Source organism: Mus caroli, chromosome X (assembly GCF_900094665.2).
Source record: "Mus caroli chromosome X, CAROLI_EIJ_v1.1, whole genome shotgun sequence".
Taxonomy (NCBI): domain Eukaryota; kingdom Metazoa; phylum Chordata; class Mammalia; order Rodentia; family Muridae; genus Mus; species Mus caroli.
In genome coordinates, this window is record NC_034589.1 from 113,719,480 (window position 1) to 113,734,702 (window position 15,223).

General features: G+C 39.8%; 1 pseudogene; it reads right to left on the minus strand.

Moving 5' to 3' along the window:
* Window positions 1-5,429: 5,429 nt before the first annotated feature.
* LOC110286368 lies at window positions 5,430-6,434 on the minus strand (annotated as a pseudogene).
* Window positions 6,435-15,223: the final 8,789 nt, after the last annotated feature.

The following is a 15,223-nucleotide window of genomic DNA, read 5'->3' on the forward strand; positions in this document are numbered from 1 at the left end:
GAAAGATGGCCTAGTCGGCCATCATTGGAAAGGGAGGCCCATTGGACTTGCAAACTTTATATGCCCCAATATAGGGGAATGCCAGGGCCAAAAGAAGGGGAATGGGTGGGTAGGGAAGTGGGGGGCGCTATGGGGGACTTTTGGGAGAGCATTGGAAATGTAACTGAGGAAAATATGTAATAAAAATATTAAAAATTTAAAAAAAGTTAAATCAGGATCAGATTAATGATCTAAACAGTATCATATACCCTAAAGAAATGCAAACTGTCATTAATAGTTGCCCAACTAAATAAAGCCAAGGAACAGATGCGTTTAGTGCAGAGTTCTATCAGACCTTCAAAGAAGATCTAATTCCAATTCTCCTCAAAGTATTCCACAAAATAGAAACAGAAGGTATCGTTCCCAACTCATTCTATGAAGCCACAATTACTCTGATAACTAATCCACACAAAGACCCAAAAAAGAAAGAGAGCATCAGACCAATTTCCCTCATGGATATCAATGCAAAAATACTAAATAAAATCTTGCAAACTGAGTCCAAGAACACATCAAAACTATCATCCTTCATGATCAAGTAGGCTTCATCCCAGGGATGCATGGATGGTTTAATATATGGAAATTCATCAACGTATTCCACTATATAAACAAACTTAAAGACAAAAACCACAGGATCATCTCATTAGATGCTGAGAAAGCATTTGATAAAATCCAACACCCATTCATGATAAAAGTGATGGGAAGATCAGGGATTCAAGGCCCATATCTAAACATAGTAAAATCAATTTACAGCACACCATAGCCAAAATCAAACTAAATGGAGAGAAATTGAAGCAATCCATCTAAAATCAGGGACTAGGCAAGGCTGTCCTCTCTCTCCATACCTATTCAATATAGTACTTCAAGTCCTAGCCAGAGCAATTAGACAACAAAAGTAGGTCAAAAAATACAAATTATAAAGGAAGAAGTCAAATGATAACTATTTGCAGATGATATGATAGTGTACTTAAAGGACCTTAAAAATACCAGCAGAGAACTCCTAAACCTGATAAATAATTTCAGCAAAGTGGATGGATATAAAATAATTCAAACAAATCAGTGGCCTTTCTCTACACAAAGGATAAACAGGCTAAGAAAGAATTTAGGGAAACAACACCCTTCACAATAGTCATAAATAATATAAAATACCTTGGTGTGACTCTATCTAAGCAAATGAAAGATCTGTATGATAAGAACTTCAAGTCTCTGAAGAAGGAAATCGAAGAAGATCTCAGAAGATGGAAAGATCTCCCATGCTCATGGTTTGGCAGGATTAATATAGTAAAAATGGCCATCTTGCCAAAAGCTATCTACGTATTCAATGCAGTCCCCATCAAAATTTTAACTCAATTCTTCATAGATTTAGAAAGTGCAATTTCCAGGGGCAGGAGAGATGGCTCAGTTGTTAAGAGCACTGACTGGTCTTCTGAAGGTCATGAGTTCAAATACCAGCAACCACATTGTGTCTCACAGCCATCTGTAATGCTATCTGTTGCCCTCTTCTGGAGTGTCTGAAGACAGCAACAGTGTGTACTTAGATATAATAATAATAAATATCGTTTAAAAAAAAAGAAAAGAAAGAAAGTGCAATTTCCAAATTCATCTGGAATAACAAAAAACTCAGGATAGTAAAAACTATTCTCAACAATAAAAGAACCTCTGGGGGACCATCCCTTACCTCAAGCTGCACTACAAAGCAATTGTGATAAACTGCATGGTATTGGTACAATGACAGACAGGTAGATCAATGGAATACAACTGAAGACCCAGAAATGAAACCACATACCTATGATCACTTGACCTTTGATAAAGGAGCTAAATCCATTCAATGGAGAAAAAGACAGCATTTTCAACAAATGGTGCTGGCTCAACTGGCGGTTAGCATGTAGAAAGCAAAACAACCCATTCTTATGTCTTTGTACAAAGCTCACGTCCATGTGGACCATGGACCTTCACAAAACAGATATACTGAAACTTGTAGAAGAGAAAGTGAAGAAGAGCCTTGAAGATATATGCACAGGGGAAAAAATCCTGAACAGAACAAAAAATGGCTTGTGATATAAGATCAAGAATCTACAAATGGGATCTCATAAAATTGGAAGGCTTCTGTAAGGCAAAGGTACTGTCAAGAAGACAAAAATGCCAGCAACAGATTGGGAAAAGAAGTTCACCAATCCTACATCTGATAAAGAGCTAATATCCAATACATATAATGATTTCAAGAAGTTAGACTTCAGAGAAACAAATTACTCTATAAAAAATTCGGTGGAGAGCTAAACAAAGTATCCTCAACTGAGGAATACAAAATGGCTGAGAAGCACCTAAAAAAATGTTCAACATCCTTAGTCATCAGGAAAATGCAAATCAAAACAACCCTGAGATTCCACCTCACAGCAGTCAGAATGGCTAAGATCAAAAATTCATGTGACAGCAGATGCTGGCGAGAATGTGGAGAAAGAGAAACACTCCTCCATTGTTGGTGGGATTTCAAGCTTGTACAACCACTCTGGAAGTCATATGATATTCATATGAAAATGGATGAATTTGGAGTATATAATCCTGAGTGAGATAACCCAATCACAAAAGAACACACATGATATGCACTCACTGATAAGTGGACATTAGCCCAGAAGCCCAGAAGCTCGAAATACCCAAAATACAATTCACAAACCACACGAAGCTCAAGAAGGAAGGCCATAGTGTGGATACTTCTATCCATTTTAGAAGGGGGTAACAAAACACCCATGGAAGGAGTTACAGAGTCAAAGTTTGGATTAGAGACTGTAGAAATGACCATCAAGTGACTAACTCAACTGGGGATCCATGGCATTTACAATCACCAATCCCAGACACTGTTGTGGAAGCCAAGAAATGCTTGCTGACAGGAGCCTGATATAGCTCTCTCCTGAGAGGCTCTACCAGTGCCTCACAAATATAGAGATGGATGCTCATAACCATCCATTGGACTGAGCATAGGATCTCCAATGAAGGAGGTAGAGAAAAGACCCAATGAGATGAAGGGGTTTGCAACCCCTTAGGAGGAACAACAATATGAAGTAGCCCATAACCCCTGAGCTTCCAGAGACTAATCCACCAACCAAAGAGCATACATGGTGGCACTCATGGCTCCAGCTACACATGCAGCAGAGGATGGCCTAGTTGGACATCAATGGGAGGAGAGGCTTTTTGTCATATAATGGCTGTATGCCCCAGTGTCGTGGATTGCCAGGGCCAAAAAGTGGCAGAAGGTGAGTTGGTGAGCAGGAAGTGGAGAAGGGTATAGAGGGAGGGTGTTTTCAGAGGGGGAAACAGGAAAGGAGATAACATTTAAAATGCAAATAAAGAAAATATCCAATAAAAATAATGGATACATAATTTTCTAGCCCTACTTTACAGATGCTAACAGCAAAAGCAAAAGTGTATTGAGTTTGCTATATTCTGGACCTTGTCTAAGCAGTTTATCTATCTGCCCACTTAGGTAGATAGATAACATAACTTGTTTAACTCACAGCATGTCAGTGAAGTAGGTCCATTATTAGCCTATTTGATTACTTATAATGTTTTATTAGCATATATTAATTATATATAATTGGTATAATCCATGTGGCATGGGTAATAATTTTGCAGTTTTCCATGTGTCTGAGGTCTTGATCCTTGGTGTGGCTGAGTTGTTCTTCCCTTCTTTCCTCACTGCTCCTCTTCTACCTTCACATCTCTCCTTCCTTCCATCCTCCCTCCCTCCCTTCTTTCTCCTTCTTTTTTTTTTACCCAGTGAGTTTCATTTAGGGTTACAGCAGCATGTTGGATACACCACTAAAAGAAATGTCCCTACCTGTCCCATCACATGTGAATCTCAGGAAGCAGAGTCTGCTGAGCTCCTCTGACTTCTATGTGTATATTCAGATGCTCAGGGTTTGTGCAGTTATCTATCTCATTTATCTTAATGTTAGGAAAACCAGGGTCTGAGAGGCTAAGTCTGTGCAACATCCATTCTCAGAACCATAAAAGGCAGGCCTATATTTATAGCTCAGGTTTCACTATTGACCACATGTATTAACTCTCATACTTTACAACTTTGTTTATTAACTAATGCACATTTTAGTAATAGTTCACATAATTTTAGCTCTTATTTGAATAAGTGAATCTGCAAAATAGTGAAATTTAAAAATCTATGTATTTACCAAGGGAATGCATATCAGAAGGTGAATAATGTAAAATAGACATCATTGCTCATAGAGATATGAAATAGCCAACATGGTATACTTGGTTAAAATTGTATTATGAAACTATTGTTTTATACAATGAATATGCAATAATAAAATCTTTTTTTTCTGTTAAAAAAAAGGTGCAATGACCCTGCTGATTGGAGATATCACTTGGAGTGGTGACTTTCTGACTCTTTGCCACACAAATTACAAAGCAGGAAGCCCTCCTGTAGCCACAGGAAAGGTTGTATATATCATTCCTACAAACAGCCAGGTCACAGAGGTCCAGTGTCATCCTAGCAGGTCTCATCATGGAGGGATAGAGGACTGTACCTATGTCCCTTGGTGATCAGGTATAGCTATAGCTTCTAACATGAGAAGTGACAGTGACCCACTTCAGGGTTGCACAACCTGAAAAGACAAAGCTGCAGAAAAGTCCCACCTAGAAAAGAGCATGATGAAGTGTCCCCAGGAGGAAATTCCAGTTACTGCAGTGATGTCTTCTCCTTCTTCCCTGCTGGATCTATATAAGGGCACATTCTAGCAGCAAATGAAGAGGAAAGAGGCGAGAAATGTGGTATCTGTATCAAGAAGAAATGTATAAGTAGAGTATCTAATTAAAACACCTGATCGTTAAGTCATCAATCTACAATCCAAGGAACTACTGCAGCTGGCTCTGAGATGCTGTCTAAAAATAAAGTGTGGTGGTCTTCAATTGCACATATGTGCATACCCTTTTAATGCTGAACAACAGTTTCAGAGGAAAAAAAAAACAGTTCCTCCCTTCACTCACATATTAATGAGTGACAGTCATAAAATTTAACTGAGCTGGTTCTAATCTCCCAAGCTGCCCTGGAAGGGAAATTTAAAATGTGATCATTAAAATAGGCACCTGATGTGGGTTCCAAGAAACACTCAGAGAATGAGAAAGGTGCATACTTGTGTGCACATACACACACATACACACACTCACAAACTCACTCATGTGTGTATGTGTATGTAGCTGTTACCTGATACATCTGAGCCAGTGGAGTGCCTCTCCTGGCACAGAGACCATGCTGTAAGAATTTGTATGTGTTCAGATCAGAGTACAGTTCAGCATGACCTCACTGCCATGCTCTGGTTGTCTGGAAGAGCCGACAATGAGCAAGGCAGAGCTGTTCCTGATGACTGTCTGACTGTCTTCCTTCAGATGTGCTCTGGATGGCTCTGCAGGCAGGACAGCATCTGAGTGAAGAGGGGAAATTAGTCCAGCAGCCCCTTCTGCCTGAGGATGTGGTATAGCTCCGTTGAGGTCTGAGGATCCTGGAGCTTCTCTCCATTCAACAGCTCCAACTCCAGCTCTTTGATAGTCTTTCCAGTTCTGGTGAAGGCCTCTGCTACCTTGCAGTTCCGCACCCCCTTAGCAGGTGGTGATGAGGTAAGATACCCCCCAGCAGTCCATAAAGGTTGCTGTGGACACCTGGTCCTTACAGAAGATCTTGGTGAAAGTGATCATTTCCATGAGGTCCAGGCTGATGACAGTTGCTTTGGTGTTGTCCCCACAGGAGAGGCCATCAGAGAAGCCAGCTCCCACTGCAACAATGTTCTTAAGAGCACCACAAAGCTCCAAGGTGTCCATAACATCTACCACAGTGATACGGAAGTTGTGCATCTGCAGCAGCTCTTTGAAGAGAAGGCCATTCTGTATCACATTGCTGCCAATGGAGGTCTCGGAGAACTTCTCTACAGCAACCTCACTGGCGATGTTGGACCCCATAAGCACACTGAGATCAGTTGCCTATCAGGGCCCTCAGCTATGCCCTTGATGAGGGTTATCCCCAGGGCCTTCTTGGGCACCCTGCTGATGATCTCATCACAGATCTTGTGAATGAAATGGTGAGGGATGACAAACACTAACAGGTCTGAGTCCTGCACAGCTTCGCTGAGATTTGGTTCAGCGACCACATTTTCTGGCAGCTTGTGTCGTGGGTGATATTTCACGTTTTCATGATCGTTGTTGATGATTTCTGTCTGCTTTCTCCCATTCATGGTCTCTTCGAAGGCCCACATCTTGACAGGGGAGAACTTCTGCAGGTTCTGCACATTGCTTCCAACGGTTTTTGCAATAGCTGATAACCAGTTCCTTGAGCCTATAAACCACACTTTCAGAGGCACCGCTGCCATGGCCAAGCTGGAGCATTGTAGCACACACTGTCTCCCAAGCTCACCTCCTGAGAAAGATTTCCTTTGCCTTGAACTTGCTAGCCTGAGTTCACTAGAGAGTACAGAATGGTCTCAAACACTCCAATTTCTTCCTTATGCCTCCAGAGTGTTAGAATAATAGATGTGCACGCTCGAGGTTCTCATCCCATTTCTCTCTCTCTCCTTTTTTTTAAAGATATTTTCTTGATTTACATTTCAAATGTTATCCTCTTTCCTAGTTTCCCCTCTGAAAATCCCCTATGCCCTTCCCCCACCCCTCCTCCCCAACCTACCCACTCTCATTCCTGGCCCAGGCATTCCCTTATACTGGGGCATAGAACCTTCACAGGACCAAGGGCCTCTCTCCCATTGATGACCAACTAGGCCATCATCGACTACATATGCAGCTAGAGCCATGAGTACCACCATGTGTACTCTTTGGTTGGTGGTTTAGTCCCAAGGAGCTCTGGGGTTACTGGTTAGTTCATATTATTGTTCTTCCTAGGGAGCTGCAAACCCCTTCAGCTCCTTGGATATTTTCTCTAGTTCCTTGATTGGGGACCCTGTGTTCCATCTAATAGATGACTGTCAGCATCCACTTCTGTATTAGTCAGGCACTGGCAGAGCCTCTCAGGAGAGAGCTATATCAGGCTCCTGTTAGCAAGCTCCTGTTGGCATCTGCAATAGTGTCTGGGTTTGGTGGTTGTTCATAGGATGGATCCCCAGGTGGGGCAGTTTCTGGATGGTCATTCCTTCAGTCTCTGCTCCAAAATTTTTCATTGTAACTTCTTCCATGGGTAATTTGTTCCCTATTCTAAGAAGGATCAAATTATCCACACTTTGGTCTTCCTTCTTCATGAGTTTCACGTGTTTTGCAAATTGTATCTTGTCATCCCAATTTATTAAGTTACTGCTTGGTTTTGCTTACTTTTTAATTATTTTTTGCTGGTTTTGAATATTATTTGTTAACTGAAAGTTATTCTCTTTTAATAAAGCAGTTGGGGAATTTTTACAATGGGTAAGGGTGAAACAAAAATATATTCATAGTTAATTCTGCATAATAGATTGTTTTAACTTGCTGTAATAATGCATTGGTTTTGACTTATCTTTCATATAATTTTGAAGTTGGTAGATCAGTATAACCAATGATTTTGCAAAATGAGTGCAGAACACAAGGGAAACTTCAGATGCAGAATAGGGATCAGTGTGAAAACTATGAAAGTATATAATAAAAAACTTACAAATTCCCATTGAATGGGCAGAGAGTTAATTTTACATTACATATTTCTACAGATGTCATCCCTTCAATAGCAGCTTGAAGTTCTGTGATAATTTATTCCTTGCTTCATTTTGTTTATATGAACACGTGGAAAATTTTTGTAAATACAGGGAAACAGATGTCACGTTTATTTAGCCAGAATCTCAAATAAGGTTGGAATGATTGCAGCACAGCTATGTACATGCAATTCAAAGTAGCAAAGAATCTTATTTATTAAATTATGCTTTCTAAAGAAAAACATCATCTCTAGATCATATTCTACCCTTACCTCCAGATAATTCAGGAAATAATTTAGTAAGATAATAAATTATATCCACTATTTTTTCTTATATTTATTTTCATTTTTTACTATTTTTTTCATTACATTCCATTCATTGCCACACCTGTCTTGGTCCACCCCCTGCCACAGTTCCTCATCTCATTCCTCCTGCCCCTTGCCTCTGAGAGGGTGGTCCTCACAAGGCTGCTTCTTCACTGGGGCCTCAAGTCTCTCAGGGATTAATATCATTTCTCCCGCTAAGGTTTGACCAGGAAGACCTCTGCTATATTTGTGGCAGGGGCCTCTGACTGACCCTTGTATGCTCCTGGTTGGTGGCTCAGTCTCTGGGAGCTCTCTGGGGTCTGAGTTAGTTGAAACTGCTGGTCTTCCTATGGGGTCGATATCCCCTTCAGCTTCTTCAATCCTTTCCCTAATTCAACCACAGAGGTCCCCGACTTCAGTTAGATGGTTAGGTGTAAGTATCTGCTTCTGTCTCATTCAGCTGCTGTTTTGGCCTCTCAGGGTACAGCCATGCCAGGCTCCCGTCCGTAAGCACATTATGCATCAGTAACTGTGTCAAGACTTAGTATCCTCCAATGAAACCAATCCCAAGTTGGGACAGTAATTAGACCTCCTTTCCTTCAGTCTCTTCTCCATTTTTGTTCCTGCAGTTCTTGTAGACAAGAACAGTTCTGGACCAGAGATTTTGGCAGTGGGTTAAGTAAAACTGTCTCTCCACTTGAGACCCTGTTTATCTACTGGAGGTGGAATCTTCGGGTTCCTTCTCACCAGTGGTGGGCATTTTGCCTAGGTTGAACCCCATTGAGTCCTCAGAGTCTCTCACCTCATGGGCCTCTGGTACTTTTTAGAGGGACACCCCACTTCCCACCCACTGATGATGCTTATCTCCATTCATTCTCTTGGCCCTCTGGGCTTCTCTCCTGTCCAATCCCCACCCTGATCTTGTTCCCTTTTTCCCTTCCCCCTCCTTTCTCCCTCCCAGGAACCTCCCTCCCTATTTTTCCGCATGGTTATTAATGTCCAGAGTTTGAAGTGGAATTGAAACATCCTCACCTGAGCTTTTTTACTTCTTACACTTCTTAAGGTCTGTTGTTTGAAACCTAGGTATTCTGCACTTTCTGATTAATATCCACTAATCAGTGAGTACACACTATATATGTCATTGTGCGTCTGAGTCACCTCACTCAGGATGATATTTTCCAGTTCCAAGTATTTGTCTGTTAATTTTATGATATCCTCAGTTTTGGTTTTCTTTCTTTCTTTCTTTCTTTCTTTCTTTCTTTCTTTCTTTCTTTCTTTCTTTCTTTCAAGAATCATTGCTAACTTTCTTTTTTGGGGGGAGGGGTGTTTTCTTTATTTACATTTCAAATGTTTTCTCCTTTCCAGGTCCCCCTTTTGGGAAATCCCCATCCCATCCCTCCTCACCCTGCCTCTATGAAGGTGCTCACCCACTCAGCAACCCACACTCATCTTCCCAACCTGGCATTCCCCTACACTTGAGGCAACAAATATCATTAGTCCCAAGGGCCGCTCCTCCCACTGATGTCCAACAAGGCCATTGTCTGCCACATATGCTGCAAGAACCATGGGTCCCTCCATGTGTATTCTTTTGTTGGTGGTACAGTCCCCTGGAGTTTCAGGGGTTCTGGCTGGTTGACACTGTTGCTCCCCCACATGGGGTTGCATCCCACATCAGCTTCTTAAGTCCCTTCTCCAACTTCTCTATCAAGGACCCCATGCTCAGTGTGATGGGTGGCTGCAAGCATTTGCATCTATATTTGTCATGCTCTAGCATAGCCTCTCAGGGGAGAGCTATATCAGGCAAACACTTTCTAGCACCCAGAATAGTGTCCAGATTTGGTGACAGTATATGTAAAGAATCACCAGGAGGGGCAGTCTCTAGATGGCCTTTCCTTCTGTCTCTGCTCCACATTTTGTCTCCATATTTCCTCATATGAGTGTTTTGTTCCTCATTCTAAGAAGCACTGAAGCAACCACACATTGGTTTTCCTTCTTCTTGGGTTTCATATGGTATGTGAATTGAATCTTGGGTATTCCAATCTTTTGGGCTAATATCCACTTATCAGTGCATGCACACTGTGTGTGTTCTTTTGTGACTGAGTTACCTCACTCAGGATGATATTTTCAAGTTCCATCCATTTATCTGCAAATTCCATGAAGTCATTGTTTTTAAAAACTGAGTAGAATTCCATTGTGGAAATATACCACATTTTCTATATCCATACCTCTGTTGAGGAACATCTGGGTTCTCTCCAGCTCCTGGCTATTATAAATATGGCTAGTATGAAATTAGTGAAGCATGTGACCTTATTACGTGTTGGAGCATCTTCTGGGTATATGCCCAGGAGTTATATAGCTGGATTCTCAGGTAGTGCTATGAATAGTTTTCTGAGGAACCACCATACTGATTTCCAGAGTGGTTTTACCAGATTGCAATCCCACCAGAAAGGGGGCAGTGTTCCTCTTTCTCCACATCCACACCAGCATCAACTGTTACCTTCCTTTTTAATGTTATCCATTCTGCCTGGTATGAGATGGAATCTCAGGGTTGTTTCAATTTGTATTTCCCTGATGATTAAGGATATTGAACAACTCTTTAGGTGCTTCTTAACCATTTGGTATTCCTCTGTTGAGAATTATTTCTTTAGCTCTGTACCCCATTTTTAATAGGGTAATTTGGTTCTCTGGAGTCTAATTTCTTGAGTTCTTTGTATATATTAGATTTTAGCCCTCTATTGAATGTAGGGTTGGTATAGATCTCTTCCCAAGCTGTTGGTTGCCATTTTGTCTTACTGACAGTGTCCTTTGTCTTACAGAAGCTTTGCAGTTTTATGAGGTCCATTTGTCAATTCTTAATCTTAGAGCATAAGCCATTGGTGTTCTGTTCAGGAACTTCTCACCTATACCCATGTGGTCAAGGCTTTTTCTCCACTTTCTCTTCTATTATATTCAGGGTATCTTGTTTTATGTGGAGGTCCTTGAATCTACTTGGATTGACCTTTGTACAGGGAGAAAAGAATGGATCAAATTGCATTTATCTACATGTTGACTACCAGATGTATTGACAAAATTTGTTGAAAGTGCTGTCTTTTTTTCTGCTCGAAGGTTTTAGATCTTTTGTCAAAGATCAAGTGTCCATAGATAAGTGGGTTCATTTCTGGGTCATCAATTCTATTCCATTGATATACCTGCATGTCACTGTACCAATACCATGCAGTTTTGTTTTGTTTCATTTTGTTTTGTTTTGTTTTGTTTTTAATCACTATTTCTCTGTAGTACAGTTGGGGTCAGGGATGGTGAATCCCCCAGAAGTTCTTTCATTATTAAGACTATCATTCACTACCCTGGATTTTTTTGTTATTCTAAATAAATTTGAGAATTGCTCTTTCTAACTGTATGAAGAATTGAGTTGGAATTGTGATGAGGATTGCATTGAATCCGTAGATTGCTTTCAGTTAAATGGCCATTTTTACTATATTAACTCTCCCAATCAACAAAGATGGGGATCTTTCTATCTTCTGAGGGCTTCTTTAATTTCTTTCTTCAGAGACTTGAAAATCTTATCATACAGAACTTTCACTTGTTTGGTTAGAGTCACATCAAGATATTTTATATTGTTTGCAACTATTGTGAAGGATGTCAATTCCCTAATTTCTTTCTAAGCCCTTTTATCCAATGAGTATATCCTTTTATCCAATGAGTATATGAAGGCTACCAATTTGTTTGAGTTAATTTTATATCCAGCCACTTTGCTGAAGTTGTTTATCAGGTTTAGGTGTCCTCTGGTGAAATTTTTGGGGTCACTTAAGTATACTGTCATATCATCTGGAAATAGTGATATTTTGACTTTTTACTTTCCAATTTGTATTCCTTCGACCTCCTTCTGTTATCTAACTGCTCTGGCTAGGACTTCAAGAACTATATTGAAAAGATAGGGAGAGAGTGAACAACCTTGTCAAGTTTCTGATTTTAGTGGGATTGCTTCAAGTTTCTCTCCATTTAGTTTGATGTAGGCTACTGATTTGCTATGTAGTGTGTTTACTCTGTTTATGTATGGCCCTTGAATTCCTGATCTTTACAAGACTTTTAAGGATGTTGAATTTTGTCAAATGTTTTTCAACATATATTTCACTGATCATGTTGTTTTTGTGGGTTTTTTTTTTTAATTTTGTGGGGTTTTTGTTTCTTTGTTTGTTTGTTTGGGAGTTTTTTTGTTTGTTTTTTTTTTTTTGAGATTTCCGTATACTGAACCATTCCTGTATCCCTGGGATGAAGCCTTCTTCATTATGGTGAAGGATGATTTTGATGTGTCTGTGGCTTCAGTTTGCTAAAATTTCCTTTAGTATTTTTACATCAATATTCATAAGGGAAATTGGTCTAAAGTTCTCTTTCTTTGTTGAGTCTTTGTGTAATTTTGGTATCAGCATAACTGTGGCTTAATATAAACATATTGGGTTGTGTTCCTTCTATTTCTATCTTGTGGAATAATTTGAAGAGTATTTGTAATAGGTCTTCTTTGAGGGTCTGATAGAATTCTGCACTAAACCCATTTGTTCCTGGGCTTTTTTTTAATCCAGAGACTTTTAATGACTGATTTGATTTCTTTAGGGAATATGGGGCAGTTTGGATGGTTGATCTGATCCCGATTTAACTTTTCTACCTGGTATCTGTCTAGAAAATTGTCGATTTCATCCAGATTTTCAAATTTTCTTGAATATAGATTTTTGTTGTAGAATCTGATTATTTTTTTTAGTTTCCTCCATTTCTGTTGTTATAGCTCTCTTTTCGTTTCTGATTTTGTTAATTGGGATACTGTCTCTGTGCCCTCTGGTTAGTTTGGCTAAGGGTTTTATCTATCTTGTAGATTTTCTCAAAGAACTACCTTCTGGTTTTGTTGATTCTTTGTATAGTTCTTTCTCTTTCTACTTAGTTGATTTTAGCCATAAGTTTGATTATTTCCTGCCATCTACTCCTCTTGGGTGTATTTGCTTCTTTTTGTTCTACAGTTTTCAGGTGTGCTGTTAAGCTACTAGTGTATACTCTCTCCAGTTTCTTTTTGGAAGCACTCAGAGCTATGAGTTTCCCTCTTAGCACCGTTTTCATTGTGTCCCATGAGTTTGGATATGTTGTGCCTTCATTTTTGCTAAATTCTCAAATGCATTGTTTTCTCAAATTGTTTTCTTTATTTTTTTCCCCTGAGCAAGTTATCATTGGGTAGAGAGTAGTTCATCTTCCAGGTTTATGTGTGCTTTCTGTTGTTTTTGTTGTTATTGAAGATCAGCCTTAGACCATGGTGATCTGATAGGATGCATAGGATTATTTCAATCTTCTTTTATCTGTTGAGGCCTGTTTTGGATAAAACACCATGTGGTGCTAAGAAGAAGGTATATTCTTTTGTGTTAGGATGAAATGTTCTATAGATATGTTTTAAATCCATCTGGTCCAGAAATGTGTGTTTGTTAATTTGTCTTTTCATAATCTGTCCATTGATGAGAGAATGGTCTTGGATTTTCCCAAAATTATTGTGTTAGGTGCAATGTTTGCTTTGAGCCTTAAGAATGTTTCTTTTATGAATGTGGGTGCCCTTGCATTGAGATTATGTTTTTTCAGAATTGAGAGTTCCTATTGTCAGATTTTTTCTTTTCCTTTGAGGTGTATGAAGGGTACTTCTTTATTGGATTTGTGGAAAGATAGTGTGTGAATTTGCTTTTGTCATAGAATATCTTGGTTTCTACATCTATGGTAATTGAGAATTTTGCTCTTTAGTAATCAGACTGGTATTTGTGTTCTCTTAGGGTCTGTATGACATCTGCCAAGGATCTTCTAGCTTTCATAGACTCTTGTGAGAAGTCTGGTGTAATTATGATAGGTCTGTTTTTATATGTTACTTCACCTTTTTCCCTTACTGCTTTTAATATTCTTTCTTTGTTTTTTTGCACTTGATGTTTTGATTATTATGTGATTGGAGGAATTGCTTTTCTGGTCCATTATATTTGGAGTTCTGTAGGCTTCTTGTATGTTCATGGCCATTTCTTTCTTTAGATTTGGGAAGTTTTCTTCTATAATTTTGTTGCGATATTTACTGGCCCTTTAATTTGGGAATCTTTCCTCTCTTCTATACTGTCCCATCCAGCAGGACCCAGTTATTTGTGGGTATGAGGGGGACCACAAACCTGGAAGAGAAATGGGCAGAAGAGAAAAAGAAGTGGAGACCAAGGAGGGGTTCCTGTCAAGGTCTCAGTTTATTAGGCTGAAACATGAGGTTTTAAGCACAAAGCAAGGGAAATAGGGAGGGGTTGAGGGGGAATTAACAAAGAACAAAGAAGTGGGCATCTGGGGACATGAAGGCCAAATTCAGACTGCAGGCGGGAGGCACTCTGAGTCTATCTCTGGAATGTAGAATCCTCCTTACAGCCTTGGGTGTCAGGAAGGGAATGGGGAGGAGGGGGTGATGACCGGCTCCTTAGCACAAGGCCATTTGGCTTGTTAGGGTGGGAAGCTGTGAAAGGCTTACTCCAACACTATACCTATTATCCTTATGTTTGGTCTTCTCATTGTGTCCTGGATTTCCAAGATGTTTTGGGTTAGAAGATTTTTGCATTTTGCATTTTCTTTGATTGTTGTGTCAATGTTTTCTATGGTATCTTCTGCACCAGAGATTCTCTATTCTGTCTCTTGTATCTGTTGTTGATGCTTGCATCTATAAATCCTGATCTCTTTCTTTGTTTTTCTCTATCCAGGGTTGTCTCTGTTTGTGACTTTGTTTATTGTTTCTATTTCCATTTTTAGATTTTGGATGGTTTTGTTCAATTCCTTCACCTGTTTGGTTGTGTTTTTTCCTGTAATTCTTTAAGGGGATTTTGTGTTTCCTCTTTCAGGGCTTCTATCTGTTTACCATTGTTTGCCTTTATTTCTTTAGGGAGTTATATATGTCTTTCTTAAAGTCCTTTGTCATCATCATGAGATGTGATTTTTTTAAACCAGAGTCTTGCTTTTCTGCCATGTTAGGGTATGCAGGGCTCACTGTGCTGGGAGAATTGGGTTCTGATGATGCCAAGTAGCCTTGATTTTTGTTGCTTATGTCCTTGCTTTTGCCTCTTGCCATATGGTTACCTGTGGTGTTGGCTGGTCTTGCTCTCTCTGACTGTGGCTTGTCTGACCTGTAAGCCTGTGTGTCAATAGGCCTGGGAGACCAGTTCCCTCTGGGAGGAATTTGGG